This window comes from Octodon degus, unplaced genomic scaffold, assembly GCF_000260255.1.
Source record: "Octodon degus isolate 3935 unplaced genomic scaffold, OctDeg1.0 scaffold00125, whole genome shotgun sequence".
Taxonomy (NCBI): domain Eukaryota; kingdom Metazoa; phylum Chordata; class Mammalia; order Rodentia; family Octodontidae; genus Octodon; species Octodon degus.
The window spans coordinates 9,005,979-9,030,235 of NW_004524701.1; the positions used below are offsets into that span (position 1 = coordinate 9,005,979).

Sequence of the window (24,257 nt, forward strand, 5' to 3'; positions counted from 1 at the left end):
TTTTTTTTTTAAGTACTACTTTGGTGGTCCAGAATTTCTTGAGGTACTTTTTATCATGGAAATGCCTTATTTATCCATAAAATTTGAAAGGACATTCTGCAGGATAGATAAGTTTGTAGCACTTGAAATACTTCCTTTAAGGTTTGCATTAAAAAAGTCTTGTGTAATTCGAATTGATTTATGTTTGTAAGTGTTCTGCTGCTTTTTTCTAACAACTTTTAAGAATCTGTCCTCATGTTAAACTTCTGGTATTATGACATGATGGGACATGGAAATGGTCTCTTGGTCATGGCTATTTAGGGTTCTATATTGTTCACTTATCTGTATGTTTAATTTTTTCCAATATTTGGAAGTTTTCATGTGTCATTTCTGTAAGCACTTTTTGTGTCCCTTGGGCTGCCTTCTGATTTTTTTACTTATTCAAATTAATTTTAGAATAGTCTTTTCATTGTCTGTCAGTGGTTGAATCTGTTTCTTCATTTTTCTTGTTTTCAAGGTGTCTGAATCTTTGAGAGCATCTTGTAATTCTGATAGTCTTTCCTTATATTGGTCACTTCTGCTCTCCATACTTATAATATAAATTTTAATCCCATGCATTTTTGCTAGGGACCTTTTCATAGACTCTAGTTCTTTGATAAACTGGTCTTTTATGTTTTGTATCATTTTTGTTTAGCTTAAATGGTTTTTTATCAATATGTTCTCTAAGTTCCCTTATTGATTTGTTTCTCACCTCCACTACCTGATTAGTTATATTTTCTGTGAGTCCACCAAACACATCATTGATTTGTTTTCTGGGTGTCTGCTGTGTGAAAGGAATCCCCTTGTAGTAAAAACCCTTGCCACTTTTGCAGTTTGCAGGCAATGGGCTCTGCTCCTGGTTCTCCCTAGTCCTCACAACTTTGGCCACTTTTCTGCTTCTGGGGGCCAGGATTCCTCCTCAGTTAGTCAGGGGAGCTGGGGAGAGGTCTAGATATTTTTTTTAATGAATTTAGGACAGGGTCTATAGGGTGTGCAGGGTGTACAGAGTCTCATTATGTAGATTGGACTCCTAGTGATTTTACTGTTTTCAGCCTCCCAAACTCTGGGATTACAGGCCTGCATCACAATGCCCAGTCTCAGTCACCTTCCCAGTGTGCCCTGAGGGAGGGGTTGGCAAGGCCCACCAGGGATCAAACCTGGCCTCTGCATTCTGCCAAAGCAAGCCCTTTAGGAGTTGTCCAGATTGTTTCCTTCTTTTTATGCACTGTAGATCATCTTTCCAACTACTCTATAGCTTTTAATTTTCTTGTCAATGCTTTTCCAGTTCCTGGCAATCAGTCTATCTGTCTCTACTTTTCCGTCTCTCTGACTCTATCTTTTGTTAGATTGTTGTTTTTCAGTATCTAGATTCTGTATCTTCCTGTCAGCATGTTGCCACTTCTCTCCTCGATTAACTTTTGTTTTTTGTGAGGAAGATTTGTTTTTTTGAAAGTAATTCTTTTAAAAATTTATAAATTCATTTACGCGACAAATTTTGAACCCCTAAGGTGTAGGGCATTGGTCAAAATGACCAGAGGTCCAGAGTATGTTCTCTTGCTCTCAGAAATCATATAATGTAATGGGGGAATTCAGAAATCTAGTGCACTTTCACTATATTTTTCTCTTGTAGTAGCAGCATTAAGGGATACTATAGAAGTCTAATCCTGCACTGGAGGGTTGAGTGCATAGAGATTAAGAAAATCATGAGGTATTCACATGTGTGTGCAGAGATATGTCATGCTCACAAATAACATTCATATTTTTGTCTATTAAAAAAGAGAGCAAAGGATTGACTGTTATCCTCTAAAGTGAAGACATATGACAAGGTACTTCTGGTAAGTTTAATTTCATGTGTTCACACAATTCAGGGTGCTGTGTGTCATGGCATAATTAAGTGGAGTATGAGCATGTTTTTGGAAATAGTATAATGAGGGAGAACTAATGTAGACAGATTCTGTAAAGCAATAAAAGACAATGTTTTGAGAGTGATGATAGAAGGGTAGAAAATAGGATAAGGAGAGCACAAAAGCATATATTGTGGACTAAAACAGTGGTCAACAAATTATTTTTGTAAAGTGATAGGTGACAAGTACTTTCAGCTATTTGAGGCGTATAGATCTGTATTGTATGAACCTTTGTAGTATGAAAGCCATTGTAGACTCTATGTAACCAGTGAGCATAGTTTTGTTCCAGTCATGTTGTTCATGAATAGGGAGAACAGATGAGCAGCATATGAGAGCTGTGCTGGACAAGATTGTAAACTTGGGGGATGGGCAGGACTTTTTTTTTTTTTTTCCATTTGTTTCTGTACTTGTTTTGCTGTTATCCTGTTTCCTAGAGTAGTGTCTTACATTTATATGACAAATTTTTAGTAGCTGTGTTGAGTGAATGAGGATAGAATTCACCACTACTCCAGATTGAAACTGCATTTGTGGTTTATTACTGTCATCTGTAATATTAGGTTGTAAAACTGTGAAAGCAACCCTTTAGTTTTTCTTTTAACACATTCATGCTAAATTTCTCTTTCAATCATTCTGGAATGTTTAGTGTGGTGACAAAGGGTGGTTCAAGTATCTGTGTCCTAATTTCTTTTCTGACGCACACTAGGTAATCATACCGAACTAAGGTTGACTAGAAGTTGAATGAAAGTTAATATAAAATTCATTCCTCCCAGCGAGCCTGGACTCATTTTTTTTGAAAGAGTTTATGTAGATAACTCCAGCTAAAATTGAAAGAGTTTCTATGATGAGGAGTAAGGACTGGCATAAATGACCTATTTGTAAGCTTGATGTACAGCTTTAGTAGCACTATAGGTTTTCTTTTTTCTTTTTTTTTTTTTTTTTTTGCGGAACCAGGGATTGAACTCATGCTCTTGTGCTTGCCAGGGAAGTGCTTATTCTAGTGAGCCATCTCTCCAGTAACTATAGGTGTTCTTAAAAGATTAACAAGACTAAAGCATTTCTAAGACACCTACTTTTGCTAACCCAGACCCTTTTCCCTATGTCATCCTTCTAATGGAAAAAGCCCTAATCTTCTACCCTGAGCAAGTGATTCCTACCTTGGAAGCTTACCTGCTGTCCCAGTTGTCATTATATAAGATGAATAAACTTATTTCTTTTCTATATTTTTTCTTCTCACTTTTTCCATTTTTTTTATTAGAACACATTTGCAATACAAAATGATTGCATTCCTCATGGGGAGTTGATGCCTGTTCATACCACATCTTAATTCTTTTTTCATCCCCATTCTCTTCTCTCCCTCCCTTTCCTTCAACTCTTGGTCACCTTCCATTTGCAAAAGATCTTTCCCAGTTCCTATTATCTATGTTTTGTTTTATTCTTTATTTATACTTTGAGTTTCTCAGATAAAAGAAACCATGTCCTCTTTTTTTCAGTGTGTCTGATTTCTTTCACATCATGTTACAATCTCATGTTACCCATTTTTCCTACAAATGACTCATTTATGGCAAAGTAGTACTCCACTGTGAATAAATGTTACATTTTCTTTATTCATCTGTTAATGTGAATATTGATGATACAGATATACCATCTGAAATGGCACATTTTCTTTGGCTAAGTATTTTTAAAACCTTGAAAAGTTTACTGGCAATGACACCTTAGTGAATACCAACTTTATTTTTGGTCATTTTAGAAGCAGTTACTATTAATAAGCAAGTAGCTACTAATAAGGAAGATGCATCAAGAGCTATAAATAATTAGACCTTGAAAGTTTACTCAGTATATCTTTGCATTGGTGGGAAGGCATGTACCATCCCAAAATAAGAGTGTTTTCTGTGCTACAGTGTGTTCTAGGTTTACTGAATGTCATTTCTATCCAGTATTTCAGTGAGTGGTATCTCAGTTATTCAACAAAGCAAAATATGTTTCTCCTTTTCCCCAGAACTGTTGTATAATGGTTTTGTGATGTGTCTGGGTCAACAGACAAAATGTGTTGATCCCAGCACAGACAAATGCTAATGTCCTTTTAGATTATGCATTATAGTATAATTACATTGGAAATTTTATCATTTATGACAACTGTATAATTATAGGATTGACCTTATGGATTAAATATTATCTGAGATCAAAATAGCTTTCCAGTTCACCTTCCTCTTGGAATATATACTGTTTTCTCTGTGTAATACATATTGACCTATTTATATAGTATAATGAAAGACTGGCCATATACACCAGGGCTCAAAAAGGCTGTTAGGTCTACTTTTCCTTATGCTTGTCTACTTGTAATGGACTAGTCTTAATTTTGCTTTCTCCAATTTGATCTATTCAGTCCACCCATCTGTGACCTATGGCATCATATATCAAATATTTGCATTCTTCTTGGGTTTTAGCACAGTCAGCTCTGCTGTAATTTCTTTCATTCACCTACTCTATCAGAATATTATTTACCCTCACACATGCACAGTTTGAAACATAGTCTTATCTACGCCATGCCTACACATTATTATTTTTTATTTTTTAGCTGTTTCTTTCTGGAAGGCAGCTGTGCTCACCACTATACCACCAATGCCACACAGCTATGTTTTTCTTTATTTAGGACAGGGCCTACAGGATCTGCAGGGTCTCACTACATAGATTGGACTCGTAATGATTCACCTGTTTTCAGCCTCCCAAGTGCTGGGATTACAGGTTCTCTCCACCACGCCCAGTCTCCATATCATCTCAGCGTGCCCTGAGGGTGGGACCTGCACAGCATGCTGGGGATTGAACCTGGGCTGCTGCACTCTCCCAAGCAGGAACTTTACTCCACTGAGCTATCAGGCCAGCCTACCGTGCCTTTACATTCTTAAATGTCTTGGGATTCCCTACTGAAGAGTGCCTCCCACTTGTAAACTAAATACTTTCTAGTCCTCTTATGGGACACTTAATAAGGAAGGAAATAATTCATCTGGAATGTGATTTCCTTTTCCAATTGGGAAGAGTTTTTGAATGTTAGGAACTAGTGAAATTTTCTTATCCTCTGGAATAATTTACTCTCACCTGTAGATTTCTACTTACAATGTGTTTTTGGAGGGATCTGATTAGGTTTTAGTAGTAAGAACACTATCATCTATATTCTGTGACTCATTGAGTAGTTGTATAGTACCTGACAAAGTAGCAAGTAAGGAGATATTTTAAAGACATCATCATTGCCCAGAAGCTCTTTTGTACTTGACACAGTGTTAAAAAGCCTAAGGGCTGGCCAGATAGCTTGGTGGAGTAAAGCACCTGCAAGCTGGCCCAGCGGCTGGGGATTTGATCCCTCCACCTGCTGTGTGGGCCCTGCTCCCAGGGGGTGCTGAGACAGCAATTGAGACTGAGTCTAGTGACGCCCATCTGTAATCCCAGCTCCTAGGAGGCTGAAAGCAGGAGAATCCCTATAAATCCAGTCTACATAGTGAGACACTGAGAATCCTGTAGACGTTTCAAAAAAAAGAATAGAGGGGACCTGAACCATTTGGTATAGTTCTTGAGTCACAATTGATATCCTCTGAATATTAGTTCTCTCTCTCTCTCTCTCTCTCTCTCTCTCTCTCTCTCTCTCTGTCCTCCCTTTCCCTCCCCTCTTTTCTCTTCCTCTCCTTTTTCCTCCCCTTCCCTCTCTTCTTTTTCCCTCCCCTTTTCCCCCTCCCTTCCTTTCCCCTCTCCTCCCCTGCCTCCGTATCCCTCCTCTCTCTTTTTATTTTGATGCCAGGAATCAAACTCAGGACTTTGTGCTTGACAGGTATAGTCTTCTATTAATAACCATTATTTTTCTTTAAAAGTTGATTCTTGTTTTTGTCTAAAATTTCAACAACCTTCATTAAGTATATTCAGTTCAGATGTGAGTTGATAAAACTTCATTTAAGGTGGAACAATAAATCAGTATGTTTTGTACTTACAGTGGGATCATGAAACCTGGCCTCAATGCCATTCTGGGACCCCCAGGTTCAGGCAAACCTGTGTGAGTATAACTGATAATATAAGTTGGCTTTTTTGCTATGTCATTGCATTGTGACTTAAAAAAAATTACCTTTACACAAGCAGGTGTTGGTTGAGCATTTGTTATGCATCTAGGCTCATCCTAGATGTTGGTAAAATGTGCATTCAGGCCAGATTGTAGTTTTGTTTTGAGGACAAGGTAGTATAGTCTTATTTGGTTAGGTTTGCTAATCGAATGTGGAAAAGTGATTGGGCTATAAAAACCAGAATTATAACTGGAATAGAGAGGGGGAACAAGGAGATAATTTTAAAAGGAGAGAGCTGGAACAGAAGTTCTAAGTGAAGGCACGAGATTAAAATAAAGAAGCACACTGCCTTGCTCGGGCTCTTCAAAGTTAGACACCAAGAGGGATCATTTGGAATGTCTGAATAGGATAAGCCAATGATGCTTTGCTTTTATGGTTCTAGGCTTTCTTGTAGCACATGATGAAAAGGTAGGTGAGGGTTTTAAAAATATACATGTGCATCTATATTTATTACCTTTCTGGACAAGTTTATTTTCTCATGAGCTGAGAAGCTAAAATATACCTTCTTTGTTGTAGGGAAAAAGACTCCATGATGTATATGTTTTTTTGTAGGTTGTTAGATGTCTTAGCTGCAAGGAAAAATCCACATGGCTTATCTGGAGATATTCTCATAAATGGAGAAGCACAACCTGCCAATTTCAAATGTTATTCAGGCTATGTGGCACAAGTGTCTGTGAGATTTTGTTTCCTCTGTTTGTATGTGAGCATCTGCCTTGGCATATGATTTATTGTGCTTCTAGCTATTTATATAACATGCTCATAGACCACTCTTTACAATACCTTTTAATAATCTTCCATTAGATTGAAGGTGGAATTAATTGGAAAGGCAAAGAAGATCTGGAATATGATCCGTGTAAGGCAGTCAAATCAATCTAGCTAGTTTATCATTGTCAAAAAGGGTCTGATGCTATCCTTCCTTTATGTTTTTGTTTCCTGTAAGATGTCTTTTGGCAAATCCTTGTACAAAAGAGACTGCAATAGTTTGTTAATATTCATCACAATTACCTCTATGTGCAAGTGTGAGGTAAAAAATGATTCCACCAGATTTTTCACCTTTCTGTAGTGTATGTAGTTTCTATAATACTTAAAATTGGAAAATCACAATTAGCTAAAGTTTTACTTTGGTTATATTATTTCCTTTGGCTAAATTACATATTCTAGATCATAGAAAAGATTTTGCCTGTATCATTAAAATATAATTTTGCTCTAAGGAAAATGTCATGAAGGGCACACTGACAGTGAGAGAAAACTTACAATTTTTAGCAGCTCTTTGACTTTGTACAACTATGACAAATCAAGAAAAAAAATGAGAAAATTAATAGGATCATTGAAGAATTAGGTCTGGATAAAGTGGCAGATTCCAAGGTACTGTAAATAAAGCTGGTAGAATCACAGCCAGGTGATGAGACTTCTCTTTTATGCATCAACTGATGTTAATCCAAAAATTTCCATAATGTGTGTGTTCAAATTGGTGGCTCCTTATAATGAGGAGAAAAGTTACTAGTTACATAATAAGGAAGCATAAATTAAACTGGAAAAAGTTTGACAATGATTGAATCTTGGAGATGATGTGAAACTTTGCATCATCGAACCCTTGTCATGTGATCCTCCTTCATCTTCATGGTTCTGGTCCTAGGGATGGGGAGATAGCTCAGTTGAATAAGCACCTGCCTGGCAAGTACAGGGTCCTGAGTTCAATTCCCAGTATCCCCAAAGAAAAAAATGATCATAGTTCAGGTCCTGACTTCTTTGATATGTTTGCACTAATTTTTCTCTTCTTGTTAGTAGTCTGTCTTTCTGCCTGTCTCTAGGGAACCTTGTTCTGTTGCTTTTGGGAAGTTTATTTCTGGAGTTGATATCCAAAGATTCTTGCTTTATACATTTCTCCTTGTGTCATTTGGCATCCAAAATTTTATTCAGAGGAAAGTAGACTTAGAATTTGTGTAATGTCATTGCTTGAAATAATTATTTATTTTTATACTTTTTAATGATATTGTAAACAATAGAAATTCAAAGAAAATAGTCTGATTACCATAGTGATAATATTGTAAGAAATTGGTATAAAAGTATCATTATTAAGATTGTTCACCTTGCTTTCTCAGTTCTTCACATCTTAACCAGAATGACCTTCACTTTTTTATTGAAGTATTTTTAAAAAAAACATAATATTTTACCCCCTGACCACTTATTATGCATGTATAAAAATACCAGTACCATTATCAACCAACCAAAAGAACAGTATCTTCATATTGTCAGCTGTATTAAGACAATATTTATTCATATTTCTCAAAGTGTTTCCAAATGTCCTTATAGTTCAGTAGCTAATAGAAGATTAGCAAGGCCACAGGTAGCATTAGTTATTCTTTTTGGAGACTTTTTTTTGAGGGGAGCATGGTTGACACAAGGTTTCTCTTGTAACCATAGTTGAACTCATTATGTAGCCCAGCCTGGCCTCAAACTTGCCATTGTGCCTTAGCCTCCCAAGTGTTAGAATTACAGCTGTGGGCTACCATGCCTGGCCTTTTTGGAATCAGTTACAGAATTGTTTCCCACTTCCAACCTCCCTTAAGCCTTTCTTTTCCCCTTGCCATGTACAATAACATTGACTAGTTGAAAAGAGTCAGTTGCCCTGCTATACATCCATTTTCTGCATTTAGCTGCAAGTGTAAATCAGAAGTTCTGTGACAGACTGGGCGTAGTGGTGCGGAAGTGTAATCTCAGCTCTTGAAAGACTGTAAATAGGTGGATCACTACAAGTCCAATGTAATAGTGAGACCCTGAACACCCTGTAGACCCTTCACTAAAACACAAGAAGAGGAGGAGGAAGAGGAGGAGGAGGAGGAGGAGGAGGAGGAAGAGAAGGAAGAAGAGGAGGAGGAATTGAAGTTCTGTGATGAGTTTGTGTATAGGCAGTGCCTGTCAAAAGTGCTATGGAAAATGAAAAGGCTACAGACAGTGCAATTTCCTGACTCAGAGTCAACTCTAATCTTATAATTCCAGTTGGAGATTTTTATAGCTGAGACAGTGGGGAGGTTGTGCTGATAGATGATTAATAGATTACTCTATTTTCCCTTTTCCTGATGGGTTGATTGTTTGTGGTACTAAGGATTGAACCCAGAGCTTTTGTACTGAGCTGTGACCCCAATTTCCACCCTGTTTAATTTTTGAGACCAAGTCTTGCTAAGTTGCCCAGGTGATGCTTAAACTTGTTATCATTTTAGTTTAGCTTCTTTTTATCCTTTTTACTGTGATTTTATGTGTCATACTGCATCTTTGTGTTCAGGAGTTTTTGTTTTGCTTTCTTTTGTTGAGACAAGGCCTCAAAGTCATGGCAAACCTCCTGCCTCAAGTGCTGTAATTATAAGCATGCACCACTGTATCCTGCTCAATATCTTCTGACTATTTTAAAAATAAGTGTTTGACTCAGGTACATACAGAAGTGTTAAACAAATGGACTTCATATTAGGTCTTAGCCACTTAGCAGCTCTGACATGAGGCATAGTTTACTCATCTGGTAAAGCAGAAATCACTTCCTTCTCCTAGGTATCCCCTTATATGCAGTTGAGAATAAAGAGAATAATAAGATAAATGTGTAGGGCTGGAACAGAATTATACACCACATGCTAGTGGCTGTGGCCATTCCTGTTGACAATGTTTTATTGTAGGTTGGAACTGAATTTATCCATGGTCTGTCTGGAGCAGAAAGAAAAAAGACCAGCATTGGAATGGAGCTGATCAATGATCCTTCCATCTTGTTCCTGGATGAGCCCACTAATGGTTTAGACTCAAGCACAGCACATGCTGTTTTTGTACTTTTGAAAAGGTAACAGCTGTGAGAACATTTTTCTTTCACTTATTTAATGTCTGATCACTTCTGTGTACTTGTTCTTGGTGCAGGGGACTCATAATGGAATAACAGAATTTCTTCCTTCTATTGGAGGCAGAAAGTCAATTAGAAAAGAAAATGGTAAGAGTGAGGGCAGATTGAAATAATAGGAAAGTCAGGGAAACCTTAAGCCTGTGACAGAAAAGATGAGAAGGAGTGACATCTGAGGTTGGATTTGACAGAGAAAGTATTAATTGGAAGAGGAGCAGTGAGGTAGCCCAAGCTGACCAGGCCTGTCATGTCTGGCATACCAATGAGGCTGGAGGGACAGAACCCAGTGACTAAGCAGAGTGGAATTTGGTGAAGATATTGTTGTAACTATATAACACAGAGTGGTTTAAATAACAGAAATTAACATTCTTCCAGCACTGGATGTGGGAAGTCTGAGATCAAGGTGTCCTCATGGTGGTTTCTTCTGAGTGCTTTGTCACTGACTTCTTGATGGCTACTTTTTTTCCATTGGTATGTTCTATCCATGACCTAATCTCTTAGAACACCAGTCTGACTAGGATCCTCTCAGTGAACTTGTATAGTCTTAATTATCTCTTTGAATACTCTGCTTCCAACTGTAACCCTATCCTGAGGTACTGAGCATCAGAACATAAGCACATGAAGGTCTGGGGAGGACACAGTTCAACCCATCACAGGTAGAATAGGATGGGGGTTGGGATTATTTTGTTGACAGATTATATAGACCTGGTAGGCCACTGTAAAAAGTATGGCTTTTACTGTAATTAGAAGACTTGGAAGGCTTTTTGAGAGCTCAGGAGTGGCAGCTGCAGAGAGTTACAAATTTGGGCAGGGGTGAGTATGAGTAGGCCAGTATGGAGGCTGAGGAAGTGTGATGGTTCCTTGACTATGATGGTCATGGTGAGGTGCTGAGAAGTAGATGTGTTGTGGGTCTGTCCAAAGGCAGAGCCAACATGATCAGTTCAGAAATTGGCCTTGAGATGGATGATTTAAGGAATGATTTCTAGAGCCTGGACTGAACACATGCAATAATGAAGTAAAAGTAATAGTATTTCATCAAGAAAGAAGACTGATAGGAGCTTTTATAGTAAAATTTTTCAAAAATTAAGTTTTCCCTTTTTTTTTCTTTTGATTTTATTTTTATATCAGGGATTGAACTCAGGACCTTGTGCTTCCCAGGCAGGCGCTTATGCCACTGAGCTATTTCCCCAGCCCAAGTTTTGTCTATTTTTGAAAAAAAAATTAAAGATTAAAAATAATTTGAAATCTCCAAGAATAAGACAAAGAAAATCCCACCCCACTCATCTAGATTCCCAAGCTGTTCCTTTCTACTTCATTTGCTGCCTCTAACTTTCTGCTTCCATTTCATAGGTTTTGCCACATTTGATCACCCCAAGTGTCCCAAGAAAGCAGGACATCCCCCCATCCCAGCCTCCCAGCAAAGAGCTCAGCATTCAGGGCTTTGCTACCAGTCTGTAGGTTCCACTCAGTAGTCAGCAGCTTCCTTGCTGCCTGATTCCTGAGGCCTGAGGATCCTCTGAAAACACACCTTTTCTGTTTCCTTTAGATGAGGTTGGCTAGGAGTTGATCAATTTTATTTATTCTTTCAAAGAACCACAGTTCATGAATAGTTTGTATTGTTTTCTTCATCCTCATTGAATTTATTTTTGCTCTGATCTTTATAACTTCCTGCATTCTTTGGGCTTTGGACTTGACATGCTTTTCTTTTTGTAGGAGTTTGAGGTGCAGTATGAAATTGTTTGTTTGGGCTTCTGTTTTCCTGATGTTAGGATTTATCACTATAAATTTCCTTCTTAAGACAGAAATTCATTGCATTCCACAGGTTCCAATAAGTTATATCTGCATTTTCATTTGATTGAAAATATTGTTTAATTTTTCTTTAATTTCACCCATGACCTATTGATTGTGAAGGAGGGTGTTATTTAGTTTTCTTGTGTTTGTAGAGTTTTTGCTATTGCTTTTGTCAATAATTTTCAATTTCATTTGCACTATGGTCAGAGAATATGAGTGGGATAGTGTCAATTTCTTTGCATTTACTTCAGCATGCTCTGTGTTCTTGGGCATAATCTATTTTTGAGAACGTGGCTTGTGCACCTTAGAAAAATGTATATTCTGATGCTGTTGGGTGAAATACTCTGTAAAAGTCTACTAAGTCCATTTCTTCACAAGTTTCATTCAGTTCTTTTATTTGGGTGCTTGTATTTTGCATGGTTGATGTATCTCTTTGTGTCAGTGGGCTGTTAAAGTCCCACAGTAAAATTACGTTATTGCTCATTAGGCTTTTCATGTCTTTTGAAATTTGTCTTCTATAGTTGGGTGCTCTTACATTGGGTTCATATATATTTATAATTGCTATTCCTGCTTTTTTTTCTGATTTTCTGTCACATGGAACATTGTTTTTCATCCTTTGATGTTCAGTTTATTAATTTCCTTTTCAGTTAAATGTGTTTTTGTATGCAGCTGATTGGTTGGATTTTGTTTCTTTAGCCACTCTGCCAATCTGCTTCTTTTGATTAGTGAATTGAGATCATTTACATTGATAGTTGTAACTGGTATGTACTGGCTTATCTTTGTCATATTGTTTTCCTATTGTAGGATCCCTACTTTTGCCTTGGCTTAAATACTTGATCTGCTTGGCAGTACTCTACTCTTGTTTTTGAAGTCATTGTTGTCATTGTCTCTTGCCAAGATACCTGTTAGTACTCTTTGTAGGTTTAGTTCGGTTGTCATTAATTTCTTCAGTTGTTCTTTGTCATGGAAGTATCTAATCTCTCAATTAAATTTGATAGTTTTTCAGGGTGCATCAATCTGGATTGGAAGTTGTTTTCTTTCAGGATCTGAGATATATTGCTCTAAGTTCTTGTTGATTTGATGGTCTGTTTTGAGAAATTTGCTGTGATTGTGATGGGCTTTCCGTTGTAGGTAATCTATTTTCTTCTAACAACTTTTAATATTTTATACTTTTGCTCAGTTTGTGGGAGCTTGATTATTATGTATCTGGTTGAAGATTAATTTTAATTCTGGCTAGCTGGAGCTGAGTTTTCTGTATATGAGATTCTTTTAACATGCTTGGGAAATTTTCTGCTACTACTTCTGCAAACACTTTTTATGTCTTTTGTGTTAATGACAGCTGTTCGGTTGATACCTATTAGTCTTATATTATTTTTCTCTGTATCATCTTGCAGCTGTTTTATTATTATTTCCTGATGTTTCATTTAAAAGAGATCTTTCCTTTAGTGTTTGCTAGCTGCTGTGCTATCTGAAATGTCTGATATTCAATCTTCTGTTTCATTCAAGTGATTTTGCCAGCTTTCAATGGAATTCTTAATGTCCTCGATATCAGTTTGAATCTGTTTCATGCCTTCTAGTTCTTTCTTTAATTGGTCATTTATTATTTCCTTCATTTTCCTATTCCTTTCTCTTTTTGTATCTATGTCTTCCTGAGATGTGTTGAGCAATTCTTTCATGATTGCTGTTATTTTTTTTCTCTACCTCAGAGATTATTTCTGATCTGATTTCCTCCATGGCCTGATGAAGTTGTTTCTTTACTTTAGTTGCTATCATCTCAGAAATTTCATGTGTGTGACTTAGAAGTTCCTCTATGACCTTGTCCCAGTGGACTTGTTTCAGGTAGGCTGGAGGTCTGAGATTGTGTTTTGTTCATTCCCTTTGCTGTTTAAAAATTATTAATTTAATTAATTTGGTACAGGGTCTTGCTGTGCAACTAAGGCCATAGTGATCCTCCTGTCTCAGCCTCCATAGCCCTTACAGGCATACAAAATGGACTTACAGGCATGCACCATGATGCCCAGCTTTGAGGGTGGCATGGTATGCCCCATGTTGTGGGTCAAACACAGCATGAAATGCAAGAGATTGAACTGAGGACCTTATGCTTTCTGGCAGGTATTTAGACTGCTGAGCTATCTCCTCTTTTTTTTCCATGTTTTGAAGCCCCCAATGTTCTCCGTCACTCTGTAGTGATGGTAGGTGGTCAGCTGTGGGTCAGCAAGGCTCTCAGGAGAGTGGGAAGGGAGGATAGGCTCATCAAAGTTCTCATTGTGTGGGGTTCAATGTGCCTTCCACCTCATTGAGGGGAAAGAGGCAGGGCACAGTTCCAGAAGGATCCAATGATGATGATTGCAGGCCAGCATTCTACAAGGCTCTCTTGATGGTTTGTTGGCATAGGTTAGGGCTCCCCAAGGCTTCTGCAGGTCCCTGTGTTGGTTAAGTCTCCTTGGAGGTCTTCAGAGCAAAAAGGGTGGCTGAGCTCAGCAGAACTCTGAACTCTGTTGGGAAGGCTAAGTGGGCAGGGCTAGGGCTGCTGAATCTCCTTGGAAGTCTTCAGGGTGCAAATGGGCTAATAGGCTCAGCAGAACTGCGGCAGGACCTTTAGTAAAAGGTTTTTTTTTTTTTTTTTTTTTTTTTTTTTTTCCTTTTTTTTTTTTTTCGGAACTGGGGATTGAACTCAGGCCCTTGTGCTTGCCAGGGAAGTGCTTATTCCACTGAGCCAACTCCCCAGCCCCATTTTAATAGCAGTTTAACAGTGATTTTGCCCTTTTTTTCTACCCAGTTGTAATAACTCCTGTGACAGGTAATTTTGTACTGTTTCTCCCATGGAATTAGGTCTGAGATCAAATCCTGGCCTTTCCTGTTATTAACTATTAGCCTGTGGCTATTTGCTTGACCTTTTAAGTTTTATTGTTAAAATAAAAGAAATAGCAGTGTTGGAACTGCCTTATAACAACATTGTCAATATTGAAATGTGGCTACCTCTAAAGCATTTCACGAAGACATAGCACTTTGTGGTGTTAACTGTATTATCAGGACAGAAGAATGAAAATTATTTGAAAGAACCAGAGACATAGTGGTTAATGAGAATTTGGCATATGATCATTGTTGAATATTTAGTCTCTAATTACTTCTTAAGCTTTAGCATTTAGAAAACCTGAGTGTAAATTTATAATAGAGATTTCTTCTACCTTCACGTTGTAATATAATGGCTGATGAGACTTCAATAACCTGAATTTTCACATGCATTTTCTTTAAAAAGTTTTTTAAATTCATTTTAATGAGAAAAAATAGCAATGAAACAGTTTCAAAAGAGGTTAATAGGACAGTTACAATAATTAATACATTGCATATTATTGTCTTCATAGTAGTTATTCAGAGAACAAGATGCAGACATGATATCTTATCTAAACAATATTAGTACAAACCTTTCTTCTCATTTCACTTGCATTTTCAGTAAATCTTCCAGTGGCTTCTGCAGAATTGATGTACATATGTCAAAAAGCCTTAGTTTTAAACATAAAAGCACAGAATTTAGCTTCCCTGAGCAAGAAGTTGATTATATGAGACCAGCTGAGAAATTTGTTAGTGTTAATCAAGTGGGAAGTGCAAGATTTGGATGAATAATCATTTTCTGTTTTCCATCCTTTAACCTAGGATGTCTAAGCCAGGAAGAACAATCATCTTCTCCATGCATCAGCCTCAGGACTGCATCTTCAAGATGTTTGATAGTTTCACATTACTGGCCTCCAGAAAACTGGTGTTCCATGGTCCTGCAAATGAGGCTATACAGTTCTTTACATCAGCAGGTATGGCTGACCTTCTTCAGTAGATTCTTCACTCATGGAGTCCCGGAAGAGAGTGGGCCAGCAGGAGTGTTGTTTGATACTTTGGGTTCCAGCACTTTGAAACATCTGCAATCCAAAGACAAAAATAAAATGATCATTTCAATAGATGCAAAAAAGCATTTGATAAAGTCAATAATGATAAAGTCAGTGATGACAAAGTCATTCATCATAAAATCCTTTTCGAAAATTGGAATAGAAGTTCTTTATTTTAATCTGATAAAAAGCATCTATGACAAACGAACAGCTGACATCATACTAAATAGATCAAAAACTGAAAGCTTTCATTCTAAAAATCAGGAATAAGAAAAGAATGTCCACTATCACCTCTCTTATTTAATATAATTCTGTAAACATTGGGCCAGAGCAATTAGACAAGAGAAAGAAATAAAAGCAATAATAATAGGAAAGAAAGGAATTAAATTATCATTATTTACATATGACATAATACTATACATAGAAGACCTCAAAAACTCCAACAAAATTTATCCATCAAATTTAAATAACCAAATTCAGTAGTGTAGCTGGATACAATCAGCTACATCAAAAATTGTTTGTCAAAAATCAAAAGTCAATAGCATTCTTATAAACAAGCAACAAATTCACAGAGAGAGAAATTAGGGAAAGCACCTTTCATAATAGCATCTTAAAAAATGAATGACATAACAAAGGATTTAAAATGTCTGTAGAGTGAAAATTACAGTGTATTAAAAAGAGAGATTGAGGAGAATATCAGCAGATAGAAAAATATCCATGGATAAGAAGAAACAACTTAGTGAAAATGATGGTATCCCAAAACTTTTATACAGATTTAGTGTAATTCCAATCAAAATGCCATTGGCATACCTCACAGAATTAGAGAAAACACTCCTAAAATTCACTTGGAACTAGAAGAGAACTAGAATAGCAAATGCAGTTCTGAACAACAGTGGGATGTCCAAGTCAAGGCATGTCCAATCCCTGACCTGAAAGTATACTAAAAAATTATTGTGATAAAATCAGTGTGGTCTTGGCAAAACAAAAGAAAACAAATCAAAACACCCTAGGTCAGAGGAATAGATTAGAAGATGCAGATGCAATTACGCACACACTAAACCACCTTATCTGCAACAAAGGAGCCAAACATATTCACTGGAGGAAAGATAGTCTCATTAACAATTGGTGCTGGAAAAACTTTCCACATGCCAAAGACTAAAACTAGATCTATGTCTGTCACCATGCACTAAACTGAAGTCAAAATGTATCAAAGGCCTAAATATTAAAACAGAAACAGTAATATACTAGAAGAGAAAATAGGTAGAAATCTTGAAGACATAGGTGTAGGTACAGAATTCGTGAACAAAATCCAGACTGCAAGAGAAATACAACAAAGAATCGGTAAATGGGATTTCTCCTTATTAAAATGTTTTTGAGCAACAAAAGAAATCACCAACAAGGTGAAAAAACAATGTATGGTGTGGGAAAAAGTATATATAGTCAGTTATCTGTCAGACAAAGGATTTCTGTCCAGAATATAGAAAGAATTTTAAAAAGTCAGGACTCCAAAATTCTAAGACTCAATCCAAAAATAGGCCTCTGAGATGAATACACACGTCTCAGATAAACAAATATACATGTCAAATAAATACATGTTCAAAATCAATGGTTATTTAAGAAATACAAATTAAAATAGCACAGAGATTCCATTTCATTGCAGAAAGAGTGACTGTCTTCAAAAAAAAACAATTGATAAATGCTGGAGGGATTGTGGGAAAAAAGGAACCATTCTCCACTTTTGGTGGTATTGTGCTGCTATAAACATTTGCGTATAGCAAAACTTGGAATAGCAAAATCTGGAAAAAACCCAAATACCCATCAACCAGGGAATGGATAAGCAGTGTGTATGTGTATGTGTGTGTGTGTGTGTCTTTGCATGTATTTTAATATAATATATTACATTACTCAGCATAAAGGATAAATTTGAGATTTTTACAGGTAAATGGATGGAACTCAAGCCTACTTCTAACTGAAATATACCAGCCTCACATGTGCAAGCATTGTATTATCTCCCTAGTGTGAGAATTTGAAAGGGTAAACAAGATTCAAAATGTACACTGAATATTATGAATAAGGATGAAACTGATAAAAGAAAAAGAAAAACTGTGATGGAAAAAAGGAAAAGAAAGGAAAGTAAAGGAAAAATATATGCTTACACAGACAGTTAAAGTAGTTATACAGTTGGTTTCTCTTGGTTCATTGAGGAGAAAGTTTATGTTGGTAGTTTTCTGGACAATATTTCATGCCTATATCTTGTCCTTTGAACAACTTGTGAACATAACAATATACAATGCATTGATTATTGTTGTTACTCTCTTCCTAGCCTCTTTTGAAGCTGAGTTTTATTGCTACTTCTTGCTTTTTAACCTTTATATGTATTCTTTCTTTTAAAAAGGGAATACAGAATAGTAGTATAAAAGAAAAACTAGAAATGATACAAAACTTCACCAAGCAAAATAATGTGAATTTGACACTGTTTGTTGTATTGCATGCTGGTGTCTTCCAGTTACCAAATATATGTATGCAGAGTTGGAAAAAGAAAGAAAAAAAGGCTATAAGAAATCAAGAAGAGAGAAAAATGAAAACAAAAATGCAAGAAAGAAGCATTAACTACTTCTTTCTGTAGACCAGAAGAAATCCACAGTACAATTTCCAAACCATCCTCCTTACATACATAAATATATCTCTTTCCCCAACTCCCTCTCCTGTGCTTTTTTCTGCTTATTATAAGTTTTTAAAAAAATCTTAATTCAGTTTGTTACCAAATTTTGTCATTTTGCATCATTTGCTTGTTGTTTAGATCTCTTTCTATTTCCTGTATGTCTCAGAATCCTGGGCCTATGTCTATTGTGCTCTGCTGGTGTGGTGATCTTTGCCTGACAGTTCAGTAACTAAAATGTTCCAACCAGTTATTCTGTCCAGTGAATGTCTTTGGAAAGCCCCAGAATCATTGTCTTGTTGACAACATAACAGATGGTAGTTAATGTTTTTCCCTAGTATGTGATCTTGCTCTGCCTTCATGAGGGATCGTGGAAGTGCTACTTAATTTTCTAATAGCATTAGATTGTAGACCTAGACCAGGATTGAGTGTGAATGACCTAATAGTTTGAATTTGAATTTCCCTATTTTGAGGTTGTGTGGCTCTTTCCCTTTCAGATTGAGTTATGTGGTGCTTTTAATGCTTCATGTAATCTAGAGATAACTTAAAAAGATTCTAGATCTTTCTCACCAAAATGACTCCAACTACAGTTGTTACTCACTAGCCATCTTTCCTATTTGTTTTATCTCTATGATTTAAAAATAATTGAGTGTGTATGAGTTTGAGGAGTGCAGGGAAGATGAACTTCAGTCAGACTTCAAGTCAAGTTCATAAGGCTTTGCTAGAAGTTGTTGAGATCAGAGTTCAGGTGTGCTATGCTGATCATGTTGTCTCTAGAATGTTGCTTTGGGGATTTGAAATTATGGCAGCATGACAAATGATAGCTTTTTTCTTCTTGATTCTCAGAATATTCTGTTGTATTTTATGAAACAATAAAATAAAATTTCAGAAGAAAATAATAACACAATCTAGCCTGGTAGGTGCAAACCTATAATCCCAGTACTCGGGCAACTGAGATAGTAGGATCATTAAGAATTTGAGGTTAGCCTGGGCTACATAGTGAGTTTGAGGCCCCCATGAATTACATAAGTAGACCTTGTCTCTAAAAACAAGAGAGATGGGGAAGGGTGGGGGGAGGGAGGGAAAGAAAGAGGATAACAAATATACTGTGCATCATGTTCAGAATACAAGATACTGCTCAAAAGATCCTTACATAGAAGAAACAGATATTAGCACAAAGCTTTCTTTTAAGAGATCTAAGAGAAGCCAGTAGTATAACTAAAACTAGAATATATTAAATTTTTTAAGCAATAGATTAGAAAATTTAGGTAAAATCTACTTATTTGTGTATCTTCCATTTTATTTGTCTTCTGCATTATATACTTTGAGTTTCTCATGTAAGAGAAATAATGAGACATTTAAGATTGTTTATCTAACCTCTGTTACTTAACATTATGTTCTCAAGTTGCATTTATTTAACCTATGAGTTTTTCAAATTTATCTTCTTTTTTAATTTAAATTTATTTTGAAAAGTAAAAGCAAAACAAGAACAAAAATCAGAAACAAAGAAAGAAACAAGGCAACATAAACAGTACATATGTTCCAAATTTTCAAACCCAAGAATAACTGATTAACAGTGGTTGATATCTTACCTATTTTATCATTAAATCTGTTGCTCAGATTAACAGATATAGTTATGTAAGATTGGACATGTAGTTAGATATTACCACTTGCTTTCAAGAAACCTTAAATTTTGTTCTTTTTCTCTCTCAAAAGTTTGTTTTAAAGAGGGTATAGTACTAATTCATATGACATTAGAAATGATACACATTTAGAAGACCAAAATTTCAGGTATCCAAGCATGTTTTTTGTATTAAACATTGCTGGCCATGTTTTAGTTGCTTAGATCATGGCTATCAGCATATAGAGTCAGTCAAAGTGAAAATTCTACACATTAACTTGTATTTTCAAAAGAGTGATTGAGATTTGCAGTGCAATTACTTTATCTGTCCTTTATATATACTTGCATGTTTTTCCTCTACCTTATTTCTTTTCTTTTTTCTCTTCTCTTTGTTATTTAATGCTTAAGTTATTTAATCCTTTCATTATTTTCTGTTTTACCATATCAGTTATACATTTCAGGTTTTATTTCTTCTCTTGGGTTCTTACAGTAGGGAGACAATATATTATTTACACATGTGGGTCAGGTTTATTTTACTTATGAGTGTAGCCTCTATTTGCATCCACTTACCTATGAAAGCTTCTAGTTTGTCTTTCTTTATAGCAGAGTAATACTCCATTTTATAAAACACTGCATCTTTTTCATCCATTTGTTGGGTGATGGGCATTTTAGCTGCTTCCAAGATTTGGCTATGACAAATTGTACTTCTATAAACATGGGTGCACATATATCATTGTGGTATGATGTTTTCACTTGTTCTGGAAAAATTCCCAGAAGGGGAATAGCTGGATTGAATGGGATTTCTAGTGCTACTTTTGTGAGGAGTCTCCACACTGATTTCCATAGTGGTTGTACCAGTTTACATTCCCACTAGCAGTAGAGAAAGGTTCCTTTTCCCCCACAGCCTCTCCAGCCTTTATTATTAGGCAATGTCTTTATGATACGCTTCTTGTGGGGTGAGGTGATATCTCATTGTTGTTTCAGTTTGCATTTCTCAAATTGCCAGTGATGTGGAGCATTTTTTCATGTATTTATTTGACTGTTATATTTGTTCTTCTGAGAAATGTGTATTCATCTCTGATGCCTATTTTCGAATTGAGTGTTTAAATTTTGGGCCCCAAACTTTTTTAGTTCTTTATATATACTGGATAGAAGACCTTTGTCTAAGTGATTGTTGGTTAAATTTTTTTCCAAATTTGTGTGTTGTCTTTTCACTCTGTTGGTGATTTCTTCTGATGTGAAGAAACTTCTCAATAAAAGGAAGTCCTAGTTGTGGATTCTTTGAATTATTTCCCATGCAGTTTGATTTTTGTTCATGAAATGTTTGCCAACCCTTATGTCTTCAAGATTTCTGCCTACTTTCTCTTCTAGGAGATTTAGTCTTTTTGGTCGAATGTTTAGATCTTTAATCCATTTTGACTTTAGTTTAGTGTACAGTGATACCTGGCTGTAGTTTTAATTTTTGACATGTGGAAAGCCAGTTTTTCCAGCACCATTTGTTAAAGAGGCTATCTTTCTTCCTGTGAACATGTTTGGGTGTTTGTCAAAGATACGATAGCTGAATGTGTTTGTAGTTGTATCTGCATCTTCTAATCTATTCCATTGATCCTTGGGTCTGTTTTTTTTTTTTCCCATACCATGCTGATTTTATTATAGTAGCATTGTAGTATAATTTCAAGTCAGGGATTGTAATGCCTCTTGCCTTCCTTTGTTGTCCAATATTGCCTTTGCTATTCTAGGTTTTTTTGGTTCCAAATAAATTTTAGGAATGTTTTCTCTAGCTCTGTGAGGTATATTGGTGATATTTTGATGGGGATTGCATTAACTCTGTACAACAATTTTGTTAGTATGTTCATCTTCACAATGTTGGTCCTTCTTATTCAGGAGCAAGGAATATCTTTCCATTTTGTAAAATCCTTTTCTTTTTTTTTTTTTTCTGGAAGAACCTGGGATTGAACTCAGGCACTTGTGCTTGCCAGGGAAGTGCTTATTCTACTGAGCCATCTCCACAGCTCCTGAAATCCTTTTGATCTTTTTTTTTCAGAGTAATGTAATTTTCATTGTATAGATCTTTTACTCAGATTAATTTCTAGGTTTTCTTCTTTTTTTGCAATTGTGAAGGGTATTGTTTCTCTAATGTCTCTCTCAATGTGTTTGTTGTGCATGTAGAGGAATGCTATTGATTTTTGGTTGTTGACCTTGTAACCTGTTATGCTACAGAATTTTTTTTATTAATTCTAGGAGCTTCTTGGTGAAGTTTTTAGGTCTTCCAAGTGGAGTATCATGTCCTCTGCAAATGATGATAGTTTAACTTCTTCTTTATCTGTTCTTACTCCTTTTATTTCTCTCATCTAATGGCTCTGGATGATTCCACAATTACATGGTATAGGAGTGGTGATAGAGGATATACGTGTTTTGTACCTGATTTAAGAGTAAAAGATTTCAGTTTTTCCCCAGTTAGAATTATGCTTACTATTGGATTGTCATATATGGCTTTTATTCAGTTGAAGGAGATACTCTCTATTCCAATTTTTTGTAGGGCTTTGATCATGAATGAGTGATGGACTTGGCCAAAAGCCTTTTCTGCATCAATTGAGATGATCATGTGGTTTTTGGTTTTGGCTTTATTGATACAGTGTATTATGTTTATAGATTTGCATATGTTTAACCATTCTTGCATCCCTGGGATGAACCCTACCTGGTCATGGTTTACAATCTTTTTGATCAGTTGCTGTATTGTATTTGGTAGGATTTTTTTGAGGATTTTTACATCTATGTTCATGAGGAAGATTGTCCTATAGTTCTTTTTTTTGGTTGAATCTTTCTCTGGTTTTGGTGTCAGTATAATACTTGCTTTCAGGAATCATTTTGGAAGTATTACTTCCTTTTCAATTTCATTGAAGAGTTTGAAAAGGATTTGGATTAAATCTTCTCTAAATTTCTTGTAGAATTCAGCTGTGAATCCATCAGGACCTTAGCTTTTCTTTGTTGCTAAATTTTTTTATAATGTTTTCAATTTCATTGCCTGATATTGGGCTATTCAGATGTTTTATCTTTTCTTGATTCAGTTTTGGTAATTTGTACTTTTTAGTAATATGTCCATTTCTTCTGTGTTTTCAATTCTGTGAGAATAAAGATTTTCAAAGTAGCTATTAATGATCTTCTGTATTTCCATAGGATGTGTAGTAATTTCACCCTTTTCATTCCTTATTGCTTGAATTTTAGTTTTTTTTTCCTCTTTTGGATGAGTTTATCTAGGGGTTTGTCAATTTTATATAATCTTTCAAAGAACCAGCTTTTTATTCATTAATTCTTATAGTTTTTTCTCAGTTGCATTAATTTCTGCTCTGATCTTTATGATTTCCTCCCATCTTTTGGCTTTGGGTTTGGTTTGCTCCTCTTTGTCTAGAAGCTTTACTTCAGCATTAGGGAAATTATTTGTTCTCACTCTTTCCTAATGTGTGAGTTCACTGTTATGAATTTCCCTCTAAGGACAGTTTTCATTGCATCACACAAATTCCAGTAAGCTGTGCTTCAATTTCCATTGGATTGTAGATATTGTTTAATTTCTTGTTTAATTTTCATTCTAATCCATTGGTTGCTGAAGAAGGTGTCATTAAATTTCCAAACATTTGTGAGGTTTTTATGGTTGTTTTTATCCTTAATTTCTAGTATCATTGCACTGTGGTCAGACAATATGCATGGAATAATTTGTGTTTTCTTGCATATACTTAAGCATGACCTATGGACTAGTATATGTCCCATGTGTATCTGAAAAGGATGTGTATTCAGATGTTGGTGTAACACTCTGTGTATGTCCACAAAGTCTATTTGTTAAAGGTGTGGTTCAGTTCTGCTACCTCTTTGCTAATTTTTTGCTTGCTTTACTTATATTTTTGAGATAAGGGGGTGTTAAATTCCCTTGTTAAATTTGTGATATTAGTTATTAGATATTCCTGTCCTTTAAATTTTGTATTATATGGTTGTGTGCTCCCGTATTTCATGCATACATATTTATGACTGTTATCTCCTCCTCTTGATTTTTTTTCCCCTAACCAGTATATAGTGACCTTATTTTATCTTGTTTGATCATTCTTGGTTTGAAGTTCAGATTGTCTTTGAACAGAATAGCTGCCTTGGTTTTTTATAAGTTCCTGGATGGAGTATGTGTATTGTTTTCCATCCTTGGACTTTCAGCCTATGACTATCTTTAAGGGTTAAACGTGTTTCTTGTATACAGCATGTTTTTGGATTTTGTTTCTTAATCCACTTTAACAATTTATTTCTTTTAATTTGTGAATTGAATCCATTTATACTGGTAATTTTATTTATTTATTTATTTATTTATTTATTTATTTATTTTCTTTTTAAAATTTTATTTGTATACTTCTGACATACATGATCACATT

At 35.8% G+C, this 24,257-nt stretch overlaps 1 pseudogene; it reads left to right on the forward strand.

The window, feature by feature from the left end:
- LOC101587488 overlaps nt 1–24,257 on the forward strand; it is a 100,772-nt pseudogene that overhangs the window by 14,387 nt on the left and 62,128 nt on the right.